The sequence below is a fragment of the Hylobates moloch genome, unplaced genomic scaffold, assembly GCF_009828535.3.
Source record: "Hylobates moloch isolate HMO894 unplaced genomic scaffold, HMol_V3 SCAFFOLD_1, whole genome shotgun sequence".
Classification (NCBI taxonomy): domain Eukaryota; kingdom Metazoa; phylum Chordata; class Mammalia; order Primates; family Hylobatidae; genus Hylobates; species Hylobates moloch.
This window is the reverse complement of record NW_026652276.1, coordinates 61664075-61691605: the sequence shown is the minus strand read 5'-3', so window position 1 is coordinate 61691605 and position 27531 is coordinate 61664075. Positions and strand designations below refer to the sequence as shown.

The following is a 27531-nucleotide window of genomic DNA, read 5'->3' as shown; positions in this document are numbered from 1 at the left end:
GTTATACTGGATTTCAGCCCCTTGTTTCTCAGAGTCAAGGAGAGGGAGATAAGACAGTAAAACACTGCTTTTCAGTGGGTCACTTTGAGAGGTGACAGCGTGCTGGCAGTCCTCACAGCCCTCGCTCGCTCTCGGCGCCTCCTCTGCCTGGGCTCCCACTTTGGCAGCACTTGAGGAGCCCTTCAGCTCACCGCTGCACTGTGGGAGCCCCTTTCTGGGCTGGCCAAGGCCGGAGCCAGCTCCCTCAGCTTGCAGGGAGGTGTGGAGGGAGAGGCACGAGCAGGACCCGGGGCTGCGCGCCGCGCTTACGGGCCAGCTGGAGTTCCAGGTGGGCGTGGGCTTGGCAGGCCCCGCACTCGCAGCAGCCGGCAGGCCCTTCCGGCCCCAGGCAATGAGGGACTTAGCACCCGGGCCAGCGGCTGCGGAGGGTGTACTGGGTCCCCCAGCAGTGCCAGCCCACCGGCGCTGTGCTCGATTTCTCACTGGGCCTTAGCTGCCTTCCCGCAGGGCAGGGCTGGGGACCTGCAGCCCGCCATGCCTGAGCCTCCCACCCCCTCCATGGGCTCCTGTGCCGCTGGAGCCTCCCCGAGGAGCGCCGCCCCCTGCTCCATGGCGCCCAGTCCCAGCCACCACCCAAGGGCTGAGGAGTGTGGGCGCAGGGCGCGGGACTGGCAGGCAGCTCCACCTGCAGCCCCGGTGCGGGATCCACTGGGTGAAGCCCACTGGGCTCCTGAGTCTGGTGGGGACGTGGAGAACCTTTGTGTCTAGCTCAGGGATTGTAAACGCACCAATCAGCACCCTGTCAAAACAGACCACCAGCAGGACATGGGTGGGGCCAGATAAGAGAATAAAAGCAGGCTGCCTGAGCCAGCAGTGGCAACCCGCTCGGGTCCCCTTCCACACCTTGGAAGCTTTGTTCTTTCGCTCTTTGCGATAAGTCTTGCTACTGCTCACTCTTTGGGTCCACACTGCTTTTATGAGCTGTAACACTCACTGCGAAGGTCTGCAGCTTCACTCCTGAAGCCAGCGAGACCACGAGCCCACTGGGAGAAACAAACAACTCCAGACGCCTCGCTTTAAGAGCTGTAACATTCACCACGAAGGTCTGCAGCTTCACTCCTGAGCCAGCGACACCACGAACCCACCAGAAGGAAGAAACTCCGAACACATCTGAACATCAGAAGGAACAAACTCTGGACATGACGCCTTTAAGAACTGTAACACTCACCGCGAGGGTCCGCGGCTTCATTCTTGAAGTCAGTGAGACCAAGAACCCACCAATTCCCGACACAATTTCAAGTCCTCAGGGTGGGTTTTCCCCAGCTGAGTGAGAATATAAATTAGTCACAGGAGTACCCTGAATCACTGTTTGGACTAGTTTTTCTAGGTGAACACTGCGCTGGCCGTGTGGCACAAACTCCTGATTGGTCAGACTGAAATTTCCTTGCGGAAGAAAGAGGGGTATGTTTTTCTTGAATCCTATTATTTCTTAACTCCTAGGACAGACTTCTGCACAGTAAGGGACTATCAAATGTACCTATAAGGATAATTATATTAGCTTTTCAGAAGACAGTTCCCAGGACTGTGTGATTTGTGCTTTTCTATATTTTTCCTTTTGTGCTTAGCTTAAATCTATTTGGCAATGTTAGTAGTGACTTTCGTGCATACTGTAAAGTTCTATGAACATTAATCTAGCTAATTTTATTTTATGCCACAGCAAATTCTCAAAGCAGAATATTGGTCTCGGCTGGGCGCAGTGGCTCATGCCTGTAACCCCAGCACTTTGGAAGGCCGAGGCAGGTGGGGTCACCTGTGGTCAGGAGTTCAAGCCTGGCCAACATGGTGAAACCCCATCTCTACTAAAAATTAGCTGGGGTGGTGGTGCCCGTAATCCCAGCTACTTGCAAGGCTGAGGTAGGAGAATTGCTTGAACCCCGGGGAGAGAGCTTTCAGAGAGCGGAGATCATGCCACTGTACCTCAGCCTGCGCCACAAAAGCGAAACTGTCTCAAAATGATAATGGTCTCATGATACTCATAATAGTGGTACTTTGTGCTCTAAGACTGTCAATTATTCTGTAATATATTTGTATTAGGTTGAGGAGAAAAGAATTTGGGGAATCAGAAAAAAGAAATAAAACAAAGAAAGGAGGCGGCTGAAATTTCAATAGGTCACCCAACATGATCTGTTCCTTGCAGCAGAAGCTAGTATTGTCATAGAGGAAGACACAAGAGTAGGGAAAAGCAGGAGTCTGGAAATCAAAAGAGCTCTGTCCTACTCCCAGTGAGCAGTGCAACTAGAAGAAATTCTACAACTTCTCTATGCTCCATTTTCTATTTTTAAAACATTTTTTAAAAACTTTCTCAATTATAACACAACCATCTTTTTGAGTATAATTTTTTTCTTCACAAAGTACTAAAGCTACTAGTTAAGCTTCCTTTGTGTAAGCCTCAGAACAAGAAAGTTCTGTTGACAGAGCAATCTCTTTTTTTGTTTTATTTGCCTATAGGATGACATCTTAAAAATCTCAAAAGCAGAAAAACATAGCTGAGAAATGAACAGCTTATTTAGTCTAACTCATGGGAAATGCAGCTAGCACACGTTATAAGACTTCTAGAATTTGTTGATTCATGTGAGCATTAAAGATCTTTATTTGATTTTAAAAATGAAACTTTCATTTCAAGCTGCCAAGCAGAAACATTTGCTTCCTATACAAATGAGTACTGAAGGCCTTTTCATTGACAGATTATTGGCTGTGCTATGGAAATGAGAAGATTGACTCTATGAATATTGTATCTTTAGCTGTAATCAACTCATTCTGAAGATGACATGACATGACATGACTGATCATAAAAAAATTATTGGTCCATTTTCCATAGTTTGTTGAGTTACATTAAAAAATAAAGATATATTTCCCATTTAAGTTTCTTTCCTTTGAAAACTACAATGAATCTTTTTCTGCAAAGACAGATCTTAAAAAGGTCAGCCATTTTTAGCCATTCATGCAGAAGTACATCTCACGTTGCCATCAAAATGGAAAATATTTTAATTATTTCTTGTTTCAGAAATAAAAATAATAATCATTGGACTGAGAAAGGTATAAACAATTTCTGGTAAACTTTTGCTGAGAAAGCTGTGAGAAATGAAATTATCAGGGTAAAACTTACAATACCTGCTTAGATTTCAGACATAAAATAAATTTCCCAGTCATCATTTTAAAACAGCTGTGAAATTAATTATAAATAATGTTATAAATTATATGTGATAATCTTTTTGTTTTTTTGCAATTGTCAGTGTGTTTATCTCTTGTGATCCTTCTTTTTTTCAAAATTCTATTAGCCCTAAGAAAATGTTTACATTTTGTCCGAAGCTGTTGAGACTAAAGTTTGTGGCTTTTTAACATATACAATGTTAGCATTATTCTTTGTTCACTGAACATCCATAGCTCTCCCTGTGACAGGCTGTCAAGAAATATGTCTCTGAAAAGACAGGTTAGCTCCTCAAAGACAATCACCGATGCAATTCTAAACGATGTTCTACACCCCACCAGAGTGCCCCTTACTGTTCTCATGTGCAGTGATGTGATGTCTGAACTATTTGTTTGCTCTGCCATAAGATAGCATTAGCAGATGTAATGTGAACAGATCACTCATTTGCAGAAATATTTATGGTAGGGCTTTCAAAGGACCATTCAATCTGCAGTTGCAATTGGTGAAGCATGTAGCAAGGACTGTTTCTAAAACCATGTGGGCTAAAATGTCATACTACAAGGCAGTTAAAATGTGTTAATATGAGTATGTCCAGAGATTAGAAAACACATGCTGTCATATTTGAGCAGATTCAATACACGTGCATTTTCGGTAAAGCAGAAGTAATCATCTTATGTTGAAAGGGCCAGGTTAAATTGCTTTAATTTAAGAAAAAAGCTTCCCTAACACATACTTTATGCTGCCCATCAAGGAAGCTTTCCATATCTAAAATGCATCTTCTTCTACCTGACAGAGCTTTTTTAACATAATATTGTTTTCTGAACAATACTTAAAATCACACTTCCCAGCACGTGATTGCAACACATTTAAAAGTGAACCTGAGCCAGTCCTACTCTTTATAAGGCTGCTGATAAAATTTTCTATCATAATGAGAAATGCCATAGAAGATGAATTAATTTAACAGATGCACATAAGTGTGATTCTGGCCACAAACAATCGCTTTCATCCCTGGGATGCAGCATCGCATGCTTTCATTAAACACCTCACTGTGCTCTAATTATTGACAGCCTTTTAGTCCAAAAACAGCCCGGAAGCAGGTCATAAAACATAATGCCCAGCCAATGGATGCTGGCAGATCTTTGTCAAAAATTTGGCAAAGGTATCTGAGAAATCTCTGAGAGGATAAGAAGAGAAAGCTAAATGCATGTGGCTAAAAGCTAGGGAATACCACAGGGATGTGACTTTCGGACACTTCTTAATATAATACTTTCATTACTTTGGGCTACTTAGCACAGTGATAATTTACTAAATAGAAGCAATTTACTAAAGAGACTCCAGAAATGTAAAAGAATTATTGCACCTCTGGAAAAAGTACATAACATTCCCTCTGAAAAGATGAGACCCAGCATTTCCAATAAAGTTGATTTACTACTTAATGCGCATCTGAAACAGCGTGGTGTTGGTTCAGAGAGCAGTTTGCAGCAATTTGATTTACACTAATCAAATGAAATGGTACATTTTCCTGACACCTAAATGAAGTACACATTTTAAAAAATTACTTAAGAAAATAGATATTTGAAATATTTAGTCATTGTGATGGAAGCTAGCAGACATTTCACACTTACATTAAATTGATGGCTTCTAGTTGTCTCTAAAGATACATCTTTGTAATCATCCATCTTATAAGTTTGCTTTTAGAAATAAAATCTCATCCTTCTCATTGTGTTTAACCTTATGTCAAAAATATTTTAAATACAGTCCTGTGTCACCTAACAATGAGGATACACTTCTGAGAAACACATCATTAGGCAATTTTGTCATTGTGAAAATATCACAGAGTGTACTTAATAGATGTTATAGCCTGCTAGATTTACCCAGGCTATGTGGTATAGCCTATTGCTTCTAGGCTATAAGCCTGCATGTCGTGTTACTGTACAGAATACTGTAGGCAATTATAACACAATTGTAAGTATTTGTGTATCTAAACATATCTAAACATAGAAAAGTACAATAAAAATATAGTAGTGCAATCTTATGAGACCACCATGCTATATACAGTAATAGTGTTATGTGGTGCCTAACTGTATATTTAAGAGACCTCATGAATAGAATGAGAAAGTATAGCCAAATACGAGTTCTAAAAAATTATATAAGAAATGACGCCATTAAATATTTTTCTTAAAAGGTGATAGATGTTTGTGTGAGGGCAGAAATTTTGTAAGGTTTATATTACACTTACAGGTACTGAACATCTGCTACATGCTGGTTATGGTCCTAGGTGCTTAAATTACAAAATTGTACACAACATACTCCCTTTTATTTAACAAATGTAACTTTATTATTGGAAATCATTTGGTGTCACAGAATCGTGTAAGAGAGCATCCAAACCAGATCTGGCATGTTAAGGAGATCTCCGAAATCCTGAACTGAGGTGGAAAAACAAAGATGTAGTTGTTTCCAGGATATGAGTAGTATGTGTCTGGGCACAAGGGGCAATGAGCCTGGGGGTGAATCCAGGTAGAAAGCGTAGAAAATGTGGCTTGTACAAAAACACCAGTATGTGAACTTGTCCTCTTGATGGGATAGGGAACGTACAGGGCAAGGGGGAGAGTCAGATGGAGTCGGGTGGGACTTGGTGAGGTGATGTCACATTACAAAGGACTCATTGACATGCCAGACACCCAAATCTAACTCTGTGTGTCATGAGGAATTGTAAAAGGCTTTTAAGCAAGGTACTGACATGGTCGTAGTCTTTTAGAATGAGAAATGAAGAAGAATTGAAATGAATACAAAATGGACACAGGGAGATAAATTAGAAGACTGGTATAGTAAAGGTGAAGAAGACCTCAACTGAGTCAGTCACTGTAGAGAGAAGATTCTACAGATATTAAAGCAGTAGAATCAAATTCAACTCAAGACAAATTCTATGGAGAAGGTGAATGAGAAAGAGCACTCAAATACAAAATCTGGTCTCAGATTTGCTTTTTTTTTTAAAGATAACTAGACGAGATATTATTGACCCTAGCCAAAAATAAGAGAAGAAAGAGGAGGGGTAATTTGGGGGGAAGAAAATAAATATATTGTGTTGAATGCTGGCCTGGAGCTTATTAAAGAGATTTGGGCTGTGATATGAATTTTAAAGTCACTAGAGTGAAAAAGATTATTAAATTTATGTATTTGGAAGATATCTAGGGAAAAAATGTGAAGAGAAACAGATCTGGGAAAGCATATTAGGAAAAAACACATGCATAACTACTATTGAAGGAATGTAAATCTATACAGCCAACTTTAAAAACACATCCAGAAAAGCCCAAGAAGAGAAGAATACTTTAAAGAAAAAAGAGAAAGAATTTCAAGAAAGTCAAAGTCATTTAAGATGTTTGAGAACTACAGAGAAGTAAATAAACATAAGGATTGAAGAAAGATCACCTAAATAAAGAAGTAGTTTCAAGGAAGAAGCTGAAATGAGAGAGACCTGATGGCAGCATGCTGGGAGAAGAGAGGAGAAAGTGATGCCATGAAGAGGAAGCAAGCAAGAGGAAAAAGACGGGGGACGGCTCCTAGAGGAGGTAGGACCCAGGGATGTGGTTATTTTTATAAGAGGGAGGTTTGAACAAGTTGATTATGTTGAGAATGCAAACTGTATTAGTCTGTTCTAATGCTGTTAATAAAGACACACCTGAGACTGGGTAACTAATAAATGAAAGAGATTTAATTGACTCACAGTTCCACATGTCTAGGAGGACTCACAATCATGGCGGAAGAGCAAGGGACATCCTTACATGGCAGCAGGCAAGAAGGAAAACGAGACAGAAACGAAAGTGGAAACCCCTTATAAAACCATCAGATCTTGTGAAACATTCACTACCACAGGAACAGTATGGCAGAAATTTTGTAACATTTAGATTACATGTACAGATACTGAACAGCTGCTATATGCCAGTTGACTGAGTAGTATTCCATTGTGTGTATATGCCACATTTTTAAAATCCATTCATCTCTTGTTAGACACTTAGGTTGTTTCCATATCTTGACTATTGTGAATAATGCTGCAATGAACATGGGAGTGCAGACATCTCTTCAGTATACCGATTTCAATTTCTTTGGGTATATACCCAGAAGTGGGTTTGCTGGATCATGTGATAATTCTATGTTTAGTTTTTTGAAGAACCTTTATACTGTTTCCCATGGCTGTACTAATTTACGATACCACAATTTCTGCACATCCTTAACTGACCTTTGTTGTCTTTCAACTTTTTAATAAGACTCAATCTAGTATGAGATGATGCTTCACTGGGGATTTAATTTGCATTTCTTTGATGATTAATGATGTTGAGGATATTTTCATACATCTATGTGTCACAGGATCCTTGGAGTGTCGTTTCACCTGCCAGAAACCTCTGTGGCTGGTGGCACCTTTGCCCAAGTTTTGCTCAGACCCACTGGGCTTGTTCTGCCCACTCAGCCTGGCAAGCAGCACTCAGCTTGCACTACTGGCCCAGATCCCACACCTGCCAAGGGAGAGCTAGGTGCCGGGTAGTGAGGGGTGTGTGAGTGAGCACAGGGTCCTGCCACTGCACACAGCCAGGCATGCCAGATGCAGCGGAGCAGGCAGCTCCAGATGTTGGCACAGGCACCAGCTCTGTGCAAGGCTGCAGCTGGACAAGATGCACCACAAGCGCCTTCTGCTGTTGGCACCTCCATCTGGACAAAGGGGATGCAGTGGTGCCCAGAAGCTTGGAGATGCCAGAAACCTCAGAGCCCCAAATAAGATGTCACAGCCCTGGCTCAGGGAGCCCCTAAGTCTGGGCTTCTGGAAGGGCCGCAGCTCTTCTCTCCTTCTCATCACCCTCAATGTGGTGAGTTGGGGGGAATGTTTCAGCCCTGTTTGTGTTAAAGCTCTTTCAGTCCCACCATTCAGTGGGTCCCAAGTTCTTGTCCCATGTCCAGGAAGAATGAGGTATATGGACAACTGGAGGGTGAGCGAGGTGAAGAGGTGCTTTATTGAGCAACAAAACAACTCTCAGGAGACTCAAAGTCAGTAGCTCCTTTCTTCAGAGAGGTCACCCCAATGAGTGCAGGCCTCAGCAGAGAGGAGACCTGGTGTGGGTACCTCCTATCTGCAGGCAGGTCATCATGATGAGTGTGCAGTCCTCAGTTGAGAGGAAGCCCGAAGTGAGTACCTCCTATCTGCCGGCAGGTTGTCCTGTCGTCTCTGTGAGTCTGGCTGAATTTGGGGTTTTTATAGGTTTCAGAAGCGACGAAGTGCATGCCAATTGGTCCCTGGGCAGCCATGTGCGGGCCCAGAAAAATCACCATAAGTTCTCACTCCCCCTATAGACTCCACCCAAGAAATGAGAGCCTGGCCCCCAGGGTGCAGGCCATCCCTGGCTTGAAGGTGGGGCTTCACCAGGGACACACACCTTTCTGCCCAGAAGTATGTCTGCCTCTTGCCATCATCACACACCCTCCACAGCACCCATGGCACCCAGGCTGTTTGTGTTGAGGAGCAACTGCAGGCCCATGCCAAGCTGCCCTCAGCCTCCCCTTGGCCTCTCTCCCATGCTCACTGGTGCCCAAAGTCTGGAGGGGGACAAGGTGGCAGGAGCTGGCATGTCAACACTGCCCCAAGTGTGTGCACACCCGGCCCAGCCATGACAATGTCGGGGCTTGGCCTCGACATTGTCATGAAATTGGAGCAGGTGCAGGGAGCAGAGAGAGGCCCAGCAACAGGAGCAGGCACTTCCAAGGCTGCAGGGGCAGGGGAGCTTCCCAGGCCCTCAAGAATGCAGAGATGCTTGGGTGCACAGTCACAGCTGGGCAGCTGCTCCTATGCCCAGGAAGGCAGGGCTCCTGCCTGTTCCTGGCTCCCTCTGGCTTCCTGGAGCTTGCAGCCCCAGCTGCACCTCCCCTGCTGCAGACAGCATCTTCGCAGTGGCAGCACCACATGAGTCACTGTTGCCATCATTTTGGCCATTTGTATTTTTGTTTGCTTGTTTGTTGTATTTTGTTTTTGTCTTTTTGAGAAATATCTATTCAGATCCTTCAGTATTTTTAAAATCAGGTGATTTGTTTTCTTCTTATTGAGTATGTTGAGTTTCTTGCATATTTTTAGATATTAGCCCCTTATCCAATGTATGATTTGTCAATATTTTTCTCCAGATCTGTGCATTCTCTCTTTATTAATTGTTTCCCTTGCTGTGCAAAAGGTTTCCAGTTTGATGCAATCCCATTTGTCTAATTTTGCTGTCATTGCTTACGTGTTTGGGTCATATCCAAGAAATACCTACTAAGACAAATGTCATGGAGCTTTTCCTCTGTTTTCTTCTAGTAGTTTTATAGTTTCAGCTTTTACAATTAAGTCTTTAATCCATATTGACTTGATTCTAGTGTAATGGGTGACACAGGGGACCATTTTGATTCTTCTTCATGGAGACATCCAGTTTCCCAATACTATTTATTGAAAAGATGGTCCTTTCTCCATTGTATGCTACTGGCACCTTTGTAGAAAATTAATTGACTTTTGCCATGTCACATAACATGTAAAATAAGAAAAGGAAAAATAAAATCAATTGACGGTATATGTGTGGGTTTATTTCTAGGCTCTCTAAACTGTTGGCAGATATGTCTGTTTTTATGCCAGTACTGTCTATTATGATACCTGTAGTTTATAATATATATTATAATGTATATTATATATACTTTATATATACTTATATATTACAATTATATATTATATATAATGCAGTATATATATTATATATAATATATACTTACATATGCTCACATATATTATAATGTATATTGTATATATTATAATATATACATATATGTATAATGTATATATAATATATACATATATGTATAATGTATATATAATATATACATATATGTATAATGTATATATAATATATACATATATGTATAATGTATATATAATATATACATATATGTACATATATGTATAATATATATATATATATATATATATATATATATATAATATATAAATATATATATAATGTATATATATATATAAATATATGTATATGTATAATATATATATATATGTATAATATATATATATATATTATATATATATATTATATATATTATATATAAATATATATAAATATAAGTATTATATATAATATATAAATATATTATATAAATATTATATATAAATATAATATATATATATATTATATATAATATATAATATTATATATTATATATATGTATATATATAAATTATATATAATATATAATATATATATTATATTATATAAATTTATCCCATAGTGTAATGTCACCCCCCTTTGTTATTTTTGGTCAAGATTGCTTTGGCTATTCAGGATTTTTGCGGCTTCATAGAAATTTTAGAATTTTTTATTACTTTGAAAAATGACATTGGAACTATGCTAGGGATTGCATTGAATCTGTAGAGAATTTTGGTATGAACATTTTAACATTTTTTTCCAATCCATGAACATAAAATATCTAGTATTTATATCATCTTTAATTTCTTTAATCAACATTTTATAGTTTTCAGTATTTATTTTTCACTTTCTTGGTTAAATTTACTCGTAAGTATTTTTTACACTATTGTAAATTGTTCTCTTATTTTTTTCAGATAGAACTTTGTTAATGTACAGAAATGCTACTAATTTTAGTATATCGCTTTTGTATTCTGCAACCTTACTAAATTCATTGAACAATTCTAATACTTTCTTGGCGGGGTCTTTAGAATTTTCTACATACAAGAGCATGTTGTTAGTAAACAGACAATTTCACTTCATTCTTTTCTTGTTCTTGACCTTAAAGGAGAAGCCTTCAAATTTTCAGTATTGAATATGATGTTAGCTATGGGCTTATACATGACCTTTATTGCACAGAGGAACATTCCTTCTATACCTAATTTGTTGAGACTTTTTATCATGGAATGATGTTGAATTTTGGCAAATGCTTCTTTTGCATCTATTGAGAAGATCATATGCTTTTTGTTCTTCATTCTTTTAATATGATGAGTTACATATATTGATTTGCATATATTCAACCAACTTCACATTCCAGGGATAAAACCCACTTAATTGTGGTGAATGATTCTTTTAATGTACAATTGCGTATGGTTTGCTCTTATTTTTATTTTTTTGAAATGGAGTCTCACTCTGTCGCCCAGGCTGGAGTGCAGTGGTGTGATCTCGGCTCACTGCAACCTCCGCCTCTTGGGTTCAAGTGATTCTCCTCCCTTCAGCCTTCCGAATAGCTGGGATTGCAGGCGTGCACCACCAGGCCAGACTAATTTTTTTATTTTTAGTAGAGATGGGGTTTCACCAGTTGGTCAGGCTGGTCTCAAACTCCTGACTTTGTGATCTATCCTCCTCGGCCTCCCAAAATGCTGGGATTACAAACGTGAGCCACAGTGCCTGCCTGGGTTGCCAGTATTTTATTGAGAATTTTTGCATCTTCATCAAGATATTGACCTCTAGTTTTCCTTCTTTTTAGTTTATTTGCTAGCTTTGTTATCAGGGTAATGCTGGCCTCATAAAATTAGTTTTGAAATATTCTCTCCTCTTTAGTTTCATGGAAAAGTTTGAGAAAGATTGGTATTGGTTCGTTAAATGCTTGGGACAATTCAGCTGTGAAGACATCTGTTCACTGGCATTTTTTCAATTATTAATTCAATATCCTTATTAATTATTTGTTCAGATTTCCAATTTCTTCATGATTCAGTCTCAGTAGGTTATATGTTTCAGGGAATGTATTCTTTTCTTGAGATTGTTGAGTTTTTCGGCATATAATCATTCATATTAGTCTCTTATGAGACTAATACAATGTATTATCATTGTAATGTCTCCTCTTTCATTTCTGCTGTCTTTGGGCTTGGTTTGTTCTTATTCTTCTAGTATCTTGGGATATAATGTTAGCTTGTTTATTTGATATTTGATATTTTTCATCTGTTATTTATTTTTATTATTTTATATATTATTTTTCATTCGATATTTATTTGATATTTTTCATCTTTCTTGATGTAAGCGTATATTATTATAAACTTATTTATTAGAACTTCTTTTGCTGCATCTAGTAAGTTTTGGTATGTTGTGTTTCCATTTTTATTTGTCTCAAGATATTTTTAAAATTTCTCCTTTTATTTCTTCTTTATCCCAGTAGTTTTTTGGGAGCATATTATTTAACTTCCACTGTTAATTGTCCATAATTCATTTTACTGATTTCTAATTTTATACCATTGTGATTGGAAAAGAAATTTGATATGATTTTGATCTTAAATTTGTTAGGACTTGTTTTATGGCCTAATATATGATCTATCTTGGAGACTTTTCCATGTGCACTTGAAAGAACGTGTATCCTGTTGCCGTTGGGTGGAATATTTTGTATATGTCTATTAGGTCCATTTGGTCTAAAGTATAGTTCAAGTCCAATGGTTCCTTATTGACTTACAGCCTAGATGATCTGTCCAATGTTGAAAGTGGGATGTTCAAATTTCCTACCACTATGTTGCAGTCTGTGTCTCCTTTAGATCTTTTAATATTTGCTTTATATATTTAGGTGCTCTGATGTTGGGCAGATATATACTTACAATTGTTATACCCTCTTGATAAATTGACTCATTTATCACTATTTAATGACCTTCTTTGTCTCTTTTTAGTTTTTGACCTGAAGTTTATTTTCTGAAATAAGTGTAGCTATTTTTGCGCTCTTTTTGTCTTCATTTGCATATTTTTTCCATCCCTTCACTTTCAGACTATGAGAGTCCTTTAAGTCGAAGTTGAGTCACTGATAAGCAACATATACTTGGATCTTGCTTTTTTATTCATTTAGCTAATGTGGCAATTTTAGCTGCAGTTTTGTAGCCAGAATTGCTTTTGGTTTGCAGCATTTCAGCATTGAAAAGATGATGTCTCACTGCTTCTACTAGATGGTGACAATTAAAATATATTGCTACCTCCCTCTGCCCATTCTTCTCACTCACCCTCCATTCCTCTTAACCTCCAACCCACAGGGTATTCCTTTAAAGTGATGAATTACAGAAATAAAAGAGTGAAGAAGGGAAAGACCAAAATAAGATTTTAAAAACAGAGAAAAGTAAGACAAGAAAGTAAAAAGTAAAGTAAAAATGGAGACCCAGGGGTGACAACAAAAATTATACAGAAAATAAGAAAATGATGTATTTGAAAAATAAGCCTTTTGCTTATGTCAGGATACTTATTTTTACACCCACAATGCATATTCAACCTAGATGACAAAGCAGCATATAATCAAGTCACACGTGGGAAAGGAAGTTGCAGATATTTTTTCAAAATCATTATAGAAAATGTGACTCACAGAGGCCTTACATTTCTACTCCTGTTCAGGATAATCTTTCAAGTCAGAGAAGATAAAAACAATGTTTAGTGCTTATAAATTATGTGGGTGAAAAGAGCTAGGAGGATAAGGTTCTAATTTCAGAATCCAAATCACAAGATTTTGCATGTAATTGTGACAAAAATGAAAGGTTTGTATTAGGTTTGTATTAGGTAGGTGTTTGTAAAGAAAAATTCAAATAAGCATTAAGGAATTTTGCAACCCTGATGAGGTAGTTACCTGCTGCATTATTTAGAACACTTGATGCTCAAACTGCTGCCCTTTTGTGTGCCACACTGCCACTGGCTGATGTAAGGGCCTCAGAATTTCTCACTTACGAGGTATAGTAAATGAAAATCCTTTACCAAAACAAGTCCCTGAAGTGTGTCATCCCTCTGCTAGGCATCTAAGGGATGATTTTTTTCACAAATCATATTAACTCACCAGTACAATAATAGTAATACTTGTTGTAAGTTGCTGAATTTTGCAACTTAACGAACGACAAGAACATGGCATAGGTCAGTGATGCATATTATGCTTAATTTTGATTGAGTGATTTGCATGTTATATCTCTGCCTGTCTGAATAAAAAGTTGACGAAAATAGAGGCACTAAACATCATTCTACTTCCATGATTATACTACATTTTTGCGTAAAATAAAACTTTCAGATGTTTTATAATTACTACAGTGTATTATCAAAATTTTATTATGCAATTAAAACATTAGCTACAACAGATATAAATATGTTCATGTGTTCTTAATTAGAGCACTTTAATAATCACTGTTCACTTGGGTATAAGCTGTTTACATACAACTGGAAGCACTTTATGTGAATTAAATTAATATGAAAGTGGGATTTTAAACTTTTAAATCTATTTTTTTCTATAAATGGAAACTATTAGGTGATTAAAATGTATAACCAAAGGGATAAAACTGACACTAAATAACAGTATAACTGGTGGCTAAGTGCCATGACTCTGGGTTTAGATCCTGACTCTGCTACCCATTATCCATGACACCTGGCACAAGTTGCTTCACCTTTCTGTGCCTCAGTATTCGTATCAGTAAAATAGAAATGCCAATTATAATTAAAACACGTCCTAGGCTTGTTGTAAGGATTAAATGCATTGATATGTTGTGGCACTTAGAATGGCATCTGACATATAATAAGTACTGCATGAGTGATAGTGATGAATATCATTATTATTGCTTGATTGTCAAAGGAGCTATTAATCTAAATTATCAAGATAGGGGTCTTTAGAAAGCTTTCTCAAAAGATTTCAAAAAATGCCTAGGTAAGCAAAGCAAGCAATCAACAGGAAATTTTTCTGTTCTGTCTTAGAAATGCAAAATAGAAGACTGCCAAATAACTAAGTCAGGTAAATGCAAAGGGTCTCAGACTTTCATGAAGAAAGCATAATGATATAGCAGCAGAAGTAGAAGAAACAGGAGTCTTCTGAAAAAGAAAAACTCTCCATATCTCTCCTCCCTGATGAACTCCCCCACCGCTTTCTCACTCCTCCTCAAGAAGGAGACCTAATCACCCAAGGCTGATGAGTCTAATGAGGCCATCTGGTAACAGTGAGGAATGCAGAAATGCATCCACTGTGCATTAGATCTCTCTTGTAACACAAGGAAGGGACATACCCAAAGCCTATTTTTTTAAAAAGCAAAACAAATCACTTGCACTCTCTTTTCCTTTCCTTCCTGCAGCCAGTAAGAGTGTGGTAAAATTCTGCTTTAGGGTTTCAGGCATATGGAAACTTGGGCTATATGTTCAAGCCCAGTTTACTGGAGCTATTTTTTGGACTTTGGGACAAAAAGCCCAGCTAACAGTAAAGTGCTTTTCTGTTCCTTGGGCTATCATTCCTTGCTTATATATCTCCCTACCAGTGGCTCTGGTCTAGGGTAGGATTGGGCATTCCTGGGTCCTTCCACCTAATCTTATCTAAAAGCATCTGTATCTCAACACAATCTCTAACATCATGTAATAAATGGGGAAAATAAGAACCACAAAGGGAAAGAAACTTGCCCAAGGTTACATGGTTAGTTAACAGTAGCACTGCTGTTTGAAGCCAAGTTTCCTGATTTCCAGTTTAGTATTCAAAAATGGGGTGTAGTAGCTCAAATAAAGTGGAAAAATGCAGAAAATTCTCAACACTTTGAAAATGTTATTTTTAAAGTAGAAAGCATACAAACTGTTTTTGTATAGAACTGAGTTTTTACCATGCTTTATTCTTTCCTTCCAAAGTCCTTCTCAGAAAAGCCTCATTTTCTTAGCCAAATTCCCACATAGGCAATTACATCCTGCTCATATAAACTGTCTTTATATCTCAATTGGACTTTACACACTTCCGTCTAATTTGTCTTGTTCCCCTAATTGGCTTTGCAGAATTGCTATGTGAGCTTCAAATTGCTGAGCTTCCTCTCTGCACTCCAGGGTATCCTTAGAGGGTCATTGAATAAATTACTTTTTTTTCCAGTGTTCTAAATAGTGCCCTAGTGCCCTGAAAGAGTTAATTCACCTCAGAGAGGTGAGCTGTTATTCATCCAAGAACCAGGATTGTTACTGACCCAAAGGGGGCTGTAATAATCTGGGCATATGGCCAATTAGTCACATGCTGGCTTAGCAGACATTCAGTAGTTGCCCAACTATTGTTCACACCCCATTGGAAGTGACTCAGCCATGGGGAACATGTGACTGTTCAACTGAATCCCAGGTCTCCCCAAAAGGAGAAATTAGAAGTAGATCTGCCTAAGAATCCTATTAATACCTGACTTGTGGAGGTTGGTTTTTCTTCACACTCAGCTCTAGGAACTCCTAAGTATACAAGTTGGTTCTTCAATGACCCTGCCTAAACAAGATATTAGATTCCCAAAGGAGCATCTCAGGGATTCTGACTGAAGATATGTATTCCGTGTTTCAAATCCTCTTAGAAGACATAATTACAGGGTGTTATTCCATCTTCTAGAGCTGTCCAATAGAAATACAATGTATGCCATATATAGTTTTAAATTTTCCAGCAGCCACAGTAAGAAAAGTAACAATAAATAGGTAAAATTTATTTCAGTCATATAACTGATTTAACCCAATATATCCAAAATGGTATCATTTCAGCATGTAATAAATATTAGAATATTATTAGTGAGGTACTTTTCATTATTTGTACTAAGTCTTTTGAAGATGGCGTGTTTTACAGTTTGAGCATGTCTCATTTCAGTAGAAGCCACATTTCATGTGGTCAATAACCATATGTGGCTAGTTCCATGTTGGACAGCACAGCTTTAGAGGTCATCTAAATTGGTCTAGCCTCAGAGAAGACTATATCTTCCTTTCCTCCTTACCTGTAATGGGTTTCATTTGCTTATTAGTTTTGCTTTTATCTGGGCAAATTCAGATTCCCTGAGCTTGCTCAATTCTTTCTAAGTTTGATTCTGGATCTTCAGAATGGTCTGTAGATGACCAATTTTTCACAAAGATTTGCATTATGGGACTTTCGTAAGCTGTTTTTGCCCTAGAATCCCAATTCCTGAAATAAACGAGTGGAAAATGATAGAAACAGAGCTGTAGTATTTCCAAAAGTATGGAAAATGTAAGAGACAGAATCTTCTTTCCTTTTATTTCTTGATGGTAGAAAGGAAGAGAGAAATATTGAGAAAAATCAAATAAAGTTCAACAGTTCCGTGAAACGTTAAGAACCTACTAAGGATCAGGCCTTTAATGTGCAAAGATGAGCAAGCCATATCATAACAATTTAGAAGCTTATAGTAAAATGGAGAAGACATCCTCAAGAATGATTTCAATACCATATAGAAGTGATCAATGAGAGGAAATAATAGACTGCATGTGGGCAAACTGCATGATATTTTGCCTAACTTGGGATACAAGGATACCTTCCTGGAGGAAAAGAAAATAATAAAGTAAAAGCTTGGATGCCGCACAAGAGACCTAAAGTTTGTAAATCATGCTATGAGCTCAGGCTTACTTCCATAAGTGAGGGGAAGCCATTGGGAGCTCCTAAGGGAGTCACCCATTTAGGTTTGTGTTGTAGATGGAACACTCTGACTGCTTTACGGAGGATGAATACATGGAGTGGGAAGAGGCAAAAAGAAGTGGAGCACTAGAATAAAGGGGACAAAGTAGAGGCTGATACAGAAGTGCAGGTGAGAGACTGAGGACTGCCAAGGGTGAAGGGTTAACCTAAGGCAATGGTAGACATATATAAAGTAAAATTGTTAGTTTCAATGATTGGTTATATCTAGGAGATTAGATTTTAAACAGTTAGATAGGGAATTCAGAGAGAAGTCAATTTAGATGTGAAGACAGTAAATTCTATTTTGACAGCCTGAATGTGTTGTTCCTGTGCAACACCACATGTGTAGACAGTAAATAATATCTGTAATTTACAGATCATTTAATGAAGTCAAGGGACTTTACATTTGTCATCCCATTTATTGGCCAGAATGACCTTATACAGCAGAAATTATTATGAGCAATTGTATAAATGTAGACATTCAGGCTAAGAGTCACAGTTAGTAAGTTGATTGAGTCACACAGTTAGGAGTCAGGATTCAAACTCCAAGCAATCTGAGCCCATAGGCTTCAATCTTCCTTAAAATGTTGTGCTGTGTCCTCTAGTTATAACACCACAGAGCAAAATTTATGAGTAGAGATGATATCGCCCAAGATGAGGGTAAAAAAGAGATCCGTGAGTGGAACACTAAATCTTCTATCACTCATAAGAAATCTAGAAGTCTGCTGCTTTTTATAAACATGCAAATATATGATGAATAGCTCAATCATTTGCTTACAAATTTACCATGTTTAGTTTACAGTTTAAAGAACAGATTCTTCATAAATTATAACTTTATCAATTAAACACATTTCTCTTTAATAATTTTTAGTTACAAAGTAAAACCTAAGGTATGATTGTGATAATTTAATTTTAATTATTATATCCTTTTGTAACACATGTTCTGTTAAATATTTACAATATCTAGAATCTCTATTTTTTGCCAAATTTTGAAAACAAAAGGAACAAATAATATGCAAATTTAAAAGACAATTTTCAGTCTTGTTAACTTGACTCCATACAATTAGTTGGTTATAGAGGACTATCACTGTAAGGAAAGAAATCTCATCTACCTCCTGTCATTCTTGACTTTTTAGTAGTAAGAGAAATAAATAATTATTTAAAAATATTTAATGTAACTTTCGCACAGAATTATTGTCTACATCTTTTTATATTCATTTTCTGACAGTCACTAGGATAGTTTTTGCTTGGTGCTCTAGTTGAACATGAGTTCTACTCTAAAACTCAATTTACTTTATGGAGGTGCAAGGTCCCTACTCTCTCTTCATGACTTCCATTTCTATTTTCTGTACCACAGTGTTTAGATTCTGTTGGATGGCTGCTATTTTTTGTTTGTTTGTTTGTTTTAACTTTTAGGTTCAGGGGTATATGTGCAGGTTTATTATATAGCTAGACTCATGTCGCAGGGGTTTATTGTACAGATTATTTCATCACACAGGTACTAAGCCTAGGACCCAATAGTTATTTCTTCTGCTACTGTCCCTCCTCCCACCCTCCACCTTCAAGTAGGCCCCAGTGTCTGTTGTTCCCTTCTTTGTGTTCATGAGTTCTCATCATTTAGCTCTCACTTATAAGTGATAACACATGATACCTAGTTTTCTGTTCCTACCTTAGTTTGCTAAGTATAATGGCCTCCAGCTCCATTCATGTTCCTGCAAAAGACATGATCTCATTCTTTTTTATGGCTGCTTAGTATTCCATTGTGTATATGTACTACGTTTTCTTTACCCAATCTGTCATTAATGGGCATTTAGGTTGATTCCATGTTTTTTTCTATTGTAAATAGTGCTTCAGCGAACATATGCTTGCATGTGTCTTTACAATAGAGTGATTTATATTCCTTCGGGTATATACCCAGTAATGGGATTGCTGGGTTGAATGGTATTTCTGTTTTTAAGTCTTTGAGGAATCACCACACTGCTTTCCACAATGGTTGAACTAATTTACACTCCAACCAACAGTGTAGAAGTATTCTATTTTTTCCAAATAGATTACTGGCTTCCAAGACCTTGCCAGTACCTTATTTATTTATTTATTTATTTATTTATTTATTTATTTATGACAGAGTCTCACTCTGTTGCCCAGGCTGGAGTGCATTGGCATGATCTAGGCTCAGTGCAAGCTCTGCCTCCTGGGTTCACACTATTCTCCTGCCTCAGCCTCCTGAGTAGCTGGGACTACAGGTGCCTACCACCACGACTGGGTAATTTTTTGTATTTTTTAGTAGAGACGGGGTTTCACCGTGTTAACCAGGATGGTCTCGATCTCCTGACCTCGTGATCCACCTGCCTCGGCCTCCCAAAGTGTTGGGATTACGAGTGTGAGCCACTGCGCCCGGCCTAGTTTTTACTTTTTAATAATAGCCATCCTGAATGGTGTGAGATGGTCACTGTGATTTTGATTTGCATTTCTCTCAATATATCTCAATGTCATCAGTGTTATTGAGCTATTTCTCATATGCTTGTTGGCCACATGTATTTTTTTTTTTTGAAATGTGTCCGTTTGTGTCCTTTGCCCACTTTTTAATGGCGTTGTTTGTTTTTCTTTCTTGTAAATTTAAGTTTCTAATAGATTTTGGATAGTAAACCTTTTCAGATGCATTGTTTGAAATATTTTCTCCCATTCTGTAGATTGCCTGTTTACTCTGTTAATGTTTTCTTTTTTCTGTGCAGAAGCTCTTAAGTTTACTTATATCCCATTTGTCAAGTTTTGCTTTTGTTCCAGTTGCTTTTGGCGTCTTCGTCAAAAAATCTTTGTGCATCCTATGTCCAAAATGGTATTGCCTATGTTGTCTTCCAGGGTTTTTTATAGTTTTTGGTTTTGTATTTAAATCTTTAATCCATCTTATGTTGATTTTTGTCTATGGTGTAAGAAGGGGATCAGTTTCAATCCTCTGCACACGGCTAGCCAGTTATCTCAGCAACATTTATTTTTTTTTGTCAGCTTTGTTGAAGATCAGATGGTTGTAGGAGCATGCCTTTATTTCTGGGCTCTCTAATCTACTCCATGGTCTATGTGTTTGTTTTTGTACCAGTACCATGCTGTTTTGGTTACTGTAGCTCTGTCATATATTTTGAAGCCAGGTAAAGTGATGCCTCCACCTTTGTTCTTTTTGCTTAGGATTGCCTTGGCTATTAGGGCTCTTTTTTGTTTCTGTGTGCATTTTAAAATAGTTTTTTTCTAGTTCTCTGAAGAATGTTATTGGTAGTTTGATGGGAATAGCACTGAATCTGTAAATTACTTTTGGCAGTATTGTTATTTTAATGGTATTGATTCTTCCTATCCATGAGCATGGAATGTTTTTCCATTTGTTTGTGTTATCTCTGATTTCATTGAGCAGTGGTTTGTAGTTCTCATTGTAGAGAACTTTTACATCCCTGGTTAGCTGTATTCCTAGGTATTTTATGTTTTTTGTGGCAATTGTGAATGGGACTGCATTCCTGATTTGGCTCTCAGCTTGGCTGTTGTTGGTGAATAGGAATGCTAGTAACTTTTGTACATTGATTTTGTATCCTGAAACATTGCTGAAGTCGTTTATCAGTTGAAGGATCTTTTGGGCCAAGACTATGGGGTTGTCTATGTATAGAATCATGTTGTCTGCAAATAGGGATAGTTTGACTTTCTCTCTTCCTATGTGGATGCACTTTATTTCTTTTTCTTGCCTGATTGCCCCGTCCAGGACTTCCAATACTATCTTGAATAGGAGTGGTGAGAGAGGGCATCATTGTCTTGTGCCAGTTTTCAAAAGGAATGTTTCCAGCTTTTCCACATTCAGTATAATATTGGCTGTGGCTGTGCACACAAGCTAGAAGAACTACAAGAGATGGCTAAAGTCTTGGACACATACACCCTCCCAAGACTGAACCAGGAAGAAATTGATTCTATGAATAGACCAATAAAGAGCTCCAAAAGTGAATCAATAATACATAGCCTACTGATATGGTCTGGCTGTGTCCCCACACAAATCTCATCTTGAATTCCCACGTGTTGTGGGATGGGCCCAGTGGGAGGTATTTGAATCATGGGGGCAGGTCTTTCCCATGCTGTCCTTGTGATAGTAAGTCTCACGAGATCTGATGGTTATTATAAGGGGGAGTTTTTCTGCACAAGCCCTCTTCTCTTGTCTGCCCCATGTAAGATGAGCCTTTCATCTTCTGCCATGATTATAAGGCTTCCCCAGCCATGTGGAACTGTAAGTCCAATTAAACCTCTTTCCTTTGTAAATTCCCCAGTCTCAGGTATGTCTTTATCAGCAGTATGAAAACAAACTAATACACCTACTAACAAAAAAGATCTCATGACCAGATGGATTCACAGCTGAATTCTACCAAACATACAAAGAAGAGCCGGTACCATTTCTACTAACACTATTCCAAGAAAATGAGGAAGGACTCCCCAACTCATTCTATGAGGCCAGCATCATCCTGATACCAAAATTTTGGCAGAGACACAACAATAAATGAAAACTTCAGGCCAATATACTTGATGAACATTGATGCAAAAATCCCCAACAAAATACTGGCAAACAATCTAGCAGCCCGTCAAAATTGAATCTACCACCATCAAGTAGGCTTCATTGCCATGATGCAAGGTTGGTTCAAAATATGCAAATCAGTAAGTGTGATTCATCACACAAATATAACTAAATACAAAAACCACATGATTATCTCAATAGATTCAGAAAGGCTTTTGACAAAATTCAACATCCCTTTAAGTTAAAAGCTCTCAGTAAACTAGATATTGAAAAAACATACTTCAAAATAATAAGAGCCATTTATGACAAACCCTGGGTCACTGTTTAGATACAAAGCAAGGCACTACTTAACACCCAACATCACCACCCACCTGTTTAAGCACTGATTATTGTCCCTATGCATTAATGCTTCCCTCATCCACCCTAGATGGCCTGGCTGAAGCTTATTTGACAGGACCTTTCTATGTTGTAATTGGATGAATCTCAGGATCCAGCTCTCACAACCTGAATCGCCTCTGAGAAACGTTCACTCATATTGTTAGCTTCCCTCTTCTGTGCCACAGAATTCCCAACACAGTTCTTAGCAGAAGATGTTGATACTTTTATTATGAACTGCTTTTAGTACTCAGGGACTATAATTACAGAACAGGGTGTCATTCTATAAAATCTTCCTATTTGCAAGCTTTTTAGGAATTATTTAGAAGAAGTAAATTCCAAAGTGACAAAATAAATAAACCTATTTTGTTTACTATTAAACAAAATTTTATTTCCTTTTTCTTTTAAAGAAAAAAGAAATGTCCTTTATAATTCACAGCTAGAATCTCTCCAAAAATTCAACTAAGTTATAATTAAGTTGTTCTAAGATTTAACTACAGATAGGGTGATAGGTTGATAAGCTAGGCTTATTAACACAGTTTTCAAGGCACTCTCTGGCTCTTTCTCTTTTCCTCTCAGTTGTATGAATTAGCCCCCTCAATAACTCATACCTAGTCTTAAGTAGATTCAGAGCCTTTCTATTCATGAGGCCATTCAGGTAGCTGCCCAAGTGACATTTTCTGAAAGAGCCCAGAAAACTGATCTAACTGGAATCATCTCCAGCCAGCCCTCCAGTGTATCTGTAATCACCATTAGGTAGTATTGGGAACAAAAACCTATGACTTATTTAGCTAATAGAGTTGTAATTCATGTGCATGAATAACCACATTTGTTAACCTCTTATTGTCACCATGACAACAGTAGCGTGTTTCATTTATTTTTAGAGTAAACAAATATTTATTGAGCGATTATTGCCCATGCTCTAGGCTCTGCACAGGCACTGAGTATACATAAAAGAACATCACAGCATAGATAAAGTCTTTGCCCTCAACGAGTCTAAATTTTAATGTATCCTAATGTCCTAATGAGGGGGGTGAAGTATGAGACTATAGTATCAGGCTATAACTCAGCTATGCTAAAGGAAAATATATCCCCAAAATGTACTGGCTTCTGAAAACAATGGTTTATCTCTCACTTTCATTCCATGTCCTTTGCAGGTGAGCTGGGTCTCTGCTATGTATCTCTTCACAGGCTAGGAATCCAGGCTAGTAGGGTAGCCACTATCTAAATATTGTTGGACACTAGGGCCTAGAACAAATGTACCCTAGAGAATCTTGCACTAGTAATTCAACCCCTTGGCCTAGAAGAGATAATCCTTACCTATACTCCCAACTCAGAATTAGTCATGTGAACTTATTCAACCACAAGGAGACAGATATACCTGGGAGGCGGAGAAGTAGAACGTCTGAACATTTTTAATGACTACCAGAGCCATGCAAGTTCTGAGGGTGAGGAGGAAATAAGTGGAGACCTCTATTGTGTTGCAATCCCCAAGCCCTGCAGAATAGCACTCTTGGAGATCTGGGCATCCACGATAAAGCTTGTAAGTGTAAGGTTCCAGAAAAGGGGATAAAGGAACACAAGCAGGGGGGATTATATTTACTGATTATCTACCTTGTCTCAGTCTCTTTAATTTTGTTGTATTGCTCAAATATTTAAGGGATTGAGGAGGAAAACAAAATGTTTAAGAGGAAACAAGGGAGCTAAGTGTATTCTCATATGGTTTGGCTGTGTCCCCACCTAAATTTCATCTTTAATTGTAGCTCCCGTAATTCCCATGTGTTGTGGGAGGGACCTGGTGGGAGATAATTGAATCATGGGGGTGGTTTCCCCCATACTGTCCTTGTGGTAGTGAATAAGCCTCATGAGACCTGATGGTTTTATAAGGGGAAACCCCTTTCACTTGGTTCTCATTCTCTGTTTGCCTGCTGCCGTGTAAGACATGGCTTTTGCCTTCTGCCATGATTGTAAGGCTTCACCAGCCATGTGGAACTTTGAGTTGATTAAATCTCTTTTTCTTTATAAATTACTTAGTCTCGGGTTTGTCTTCACCAGCAGCATGAAAACAGACTAATATATTTTCCAAATGTAAGCCAGGCTCCCTGAGCAATCTGATTTAGCCATATGGTACCAGACATAATATGGCACATACAAACTGATCACTATGTTTTCTAACTAGGTAAATGCATTCTCCAAGATTTACCTTGAGTCTCCTACCAGAGATATAAGAAGAAGATATAAAGTGTGACTCATAGAAATACCTAGGAGAACCAGACATCGTGGCTTCCTAAAATTCCAGCCACTCAGGATGCTGAGGTGGGAGTATCACTCAAACCCAGGAGTTCAAGGCTGCAATGAGCTATTATCATGCTACTATTATAACACTATAACCTAAGTGACAGAATGAGACTCTCTTGAAAAAAAATAACTGAGAACAAAGCTCACTTTGCTTTCACGCCCACAGCTTTCATTCAGAAACATGTCAGGATTTTGTGTGTGCTCTGCCTCCAACCTTCCTACAAATGTTAATATTCTTCCCACTCCTCTTATATTCAAAGTGTTGAGAGCCAAGGCATGCAGCTTGGAATGAGGCCAGCAAGAGCTCTTGGTTTTCTTTCACTTTTTCTCTTTCTCTCTTCACTCACTTTTCTTCTACTTGGATTCCTAAATTGCTTCTTCTTTCCATGTTTTTCTGATATCTCCTTGTCACCAACCCATTCTGTTAATTACTCTTTTGGTAATGAAAGAATAAAGCACTTTGTGGGTTTCAATTTAAAGTAATATATTTCTTCATTTGGTTCTTTTTTCTTTTCTTAAACTTTTTACTTGTTTGGCCTTGATGTATTCGAATTAAAGAATGTAGTAAAAATTTAAAAGATATGGATGATGCCATCAAGTAAACACATTTTGGAGCAAAGAATTAGCTAGACTAAAAAGCTCAAAGCATTTGGAAACTATTCCCTAAGTGTAGACATCATTTCAGCCCAGTTTTTCAGAATTGAACATCAAAAACCAAATTTGTAAGTTGGGCAATTTTTACATATGCCCATGAGTATCATATTTAAAAGATATAGGGCTATATCTTAGGATCCCTGAAAAGAAATGAAACTTTTGGAAGAAAAAACGGGATTGGTTAGAATGCTGTAAAATTACATGCATAGGGAAATTTGAGGGAGAATATGCAATTATAGTTAATGCTTGATTATCAGATAGAATTTTGGAGGGCAGGTGGAAATAAGGTAAGCTACAGATAACTCAAAACCATGCGCAGTTCAGATCAAATCACAGTTGACTGTTCATTAACTTTCAGTAGATTAACCACTTTGCAGATTAGTCAAATATCTGGGGTGATCTTACATCCCAGGAAGGCTGAGTCATTAGGTAATTAGAAGATTGGAGTTGAAGGACAGTTCTTCAAGGTGCAGAAGCTGAGAACCCAAACTCTGGGTAAGACTGCTGTTGGAGTGAATGATGTATGCCAGATTTCATGTGTCCAGACCTGGAACCGAGTCATCCAGACCTGGAACCCAGTCCTCCAACAGCTGGGTTGCTGATTATCAGGGCAAATCATCACAGCTTGATTGCATGCCCTTGTAGGGGAAGACACTCGATCCCAAATCCCTGCTGTACCTAAACTACCTCTATCTGAAAACAGGCTAATCCACCTTCAGATGATCAGGAATTAATTGCATGCATCCCTGTAAGTGCATTTTAATACATAATCAGAAAACAAAGAAGCAGTTTTTCATATTGAAGGCCTAGAAATTGTTTAGAATATAACAGAAATATGTCTTAGCCTCATTTTTTAATCCAAATGTAAAAATACAAATAGTATTGAAGAGCATCTCTACCAATTGTTCAATATACACCCAAAGTTGGGACCATTTAAGTCTTCTAAAGCTGTTGATTTTTAAATGAACACGAATTTACTTTTCAATGGAAATCTATCATTGTCATTAATTGACTCAAATAATAACATTAAGCACATATTATACATCAAACCAAAAAGCAACCACCATTAAAAATATATAGTGAGTTATGGCTTTGTAATAGAAACTTATATTCTTAATACCAAACATTTAGGACTTTGTAGCCAAAGACTGACAAATGCAAAACAAAAGCATGTACTGGGCATGTAAGATTTAGAATAAAAACACTACAAGATCAATGAGTCAAAGGTTTATTTCCTAAAACAAAGAATATGTTGTAAAATTAGATTGTACAATAAAGGGCAATTTGCCACTATATCAAAATTTCAACTCTAGTGAGAGAGAGAATTTCTATTTGTGATAAAACTGTGAACAAGTTAGAAGAACTGGCCGTGCTTTTCAGTTTTCTTTACAGCCTGCCTGAACCTTCTCTCCGCTTATCTGACTAAAGATATCCCCCTTGGGATGTCTTTAGAACATGGGTTGGCAAACTAGGGCCTAAGGACCATAATCATGCCTCAAACTAAGAATGGCTTTTGCATTTTTGAAAGATTACAACAAAAAACAGAAGAAAGATTACCAAAAAACACCAGACTATACATGGCCCACAAAGTCTAAAATACTAGCTGCCCACTGTAGGAAAAAAAGCCCTGAACCCTGTGTAGAATATTCTTAGACTCCTCCCTCTTCTTTTCTCATCAAATCCTTATTACTGTCTGCCTCTTAATACCTCTGCCACAAGTCCCTTCTTCTTCATCCTTCTTGCTAACTGTTGGTTACTACATTGCCTCCTGCTTAATGTTGTTGTCTGCCTCCAGTCCCAACCGTCTCCATTATAGACAACTACTATTATGTCACTAGAATAATTTCCTAAAGAGCAAGTTGCCATGTCTTCAGTAAATCTTTTCTTGACATCCGAAGACCACCACCACCTACATTCTTGCTTCTCCCAGTCCCTGCTCTTGTGCTGATGTCTGCTGCAACACTCTTCACATAAAGGGTTTATTTGTATGTTAGCTTTCCCACGAACCTGAGAGCTCCCTTGAGGGTAGATACAGCCACAGCAACTGCCACACAGAAAATGTGTG

At 38.0% G+C, this 27531-nt stretch overlaps 1 long non-coding RNA gene across 1 annotated transcript in view; it reads left to right on the top strand.

The window, feature by feature from the left end:
* The first annotated feature begins 970 nt into the window (after positions 1-970).
* Positions 971-27531, top strand: part of LOC116809510 (uncharacterized) — a 183910-nt gene continuing 157349 nt past the window's right edge. The window contains exon 1 of the long non-coding RNA XR_004369869.1: positions 971-1308. This is a non-coding gene — a long non-coding RNA (uncharacterized LOC116809510). The remainder of the gene's footprint in view (positions 1309-27531) is intronic.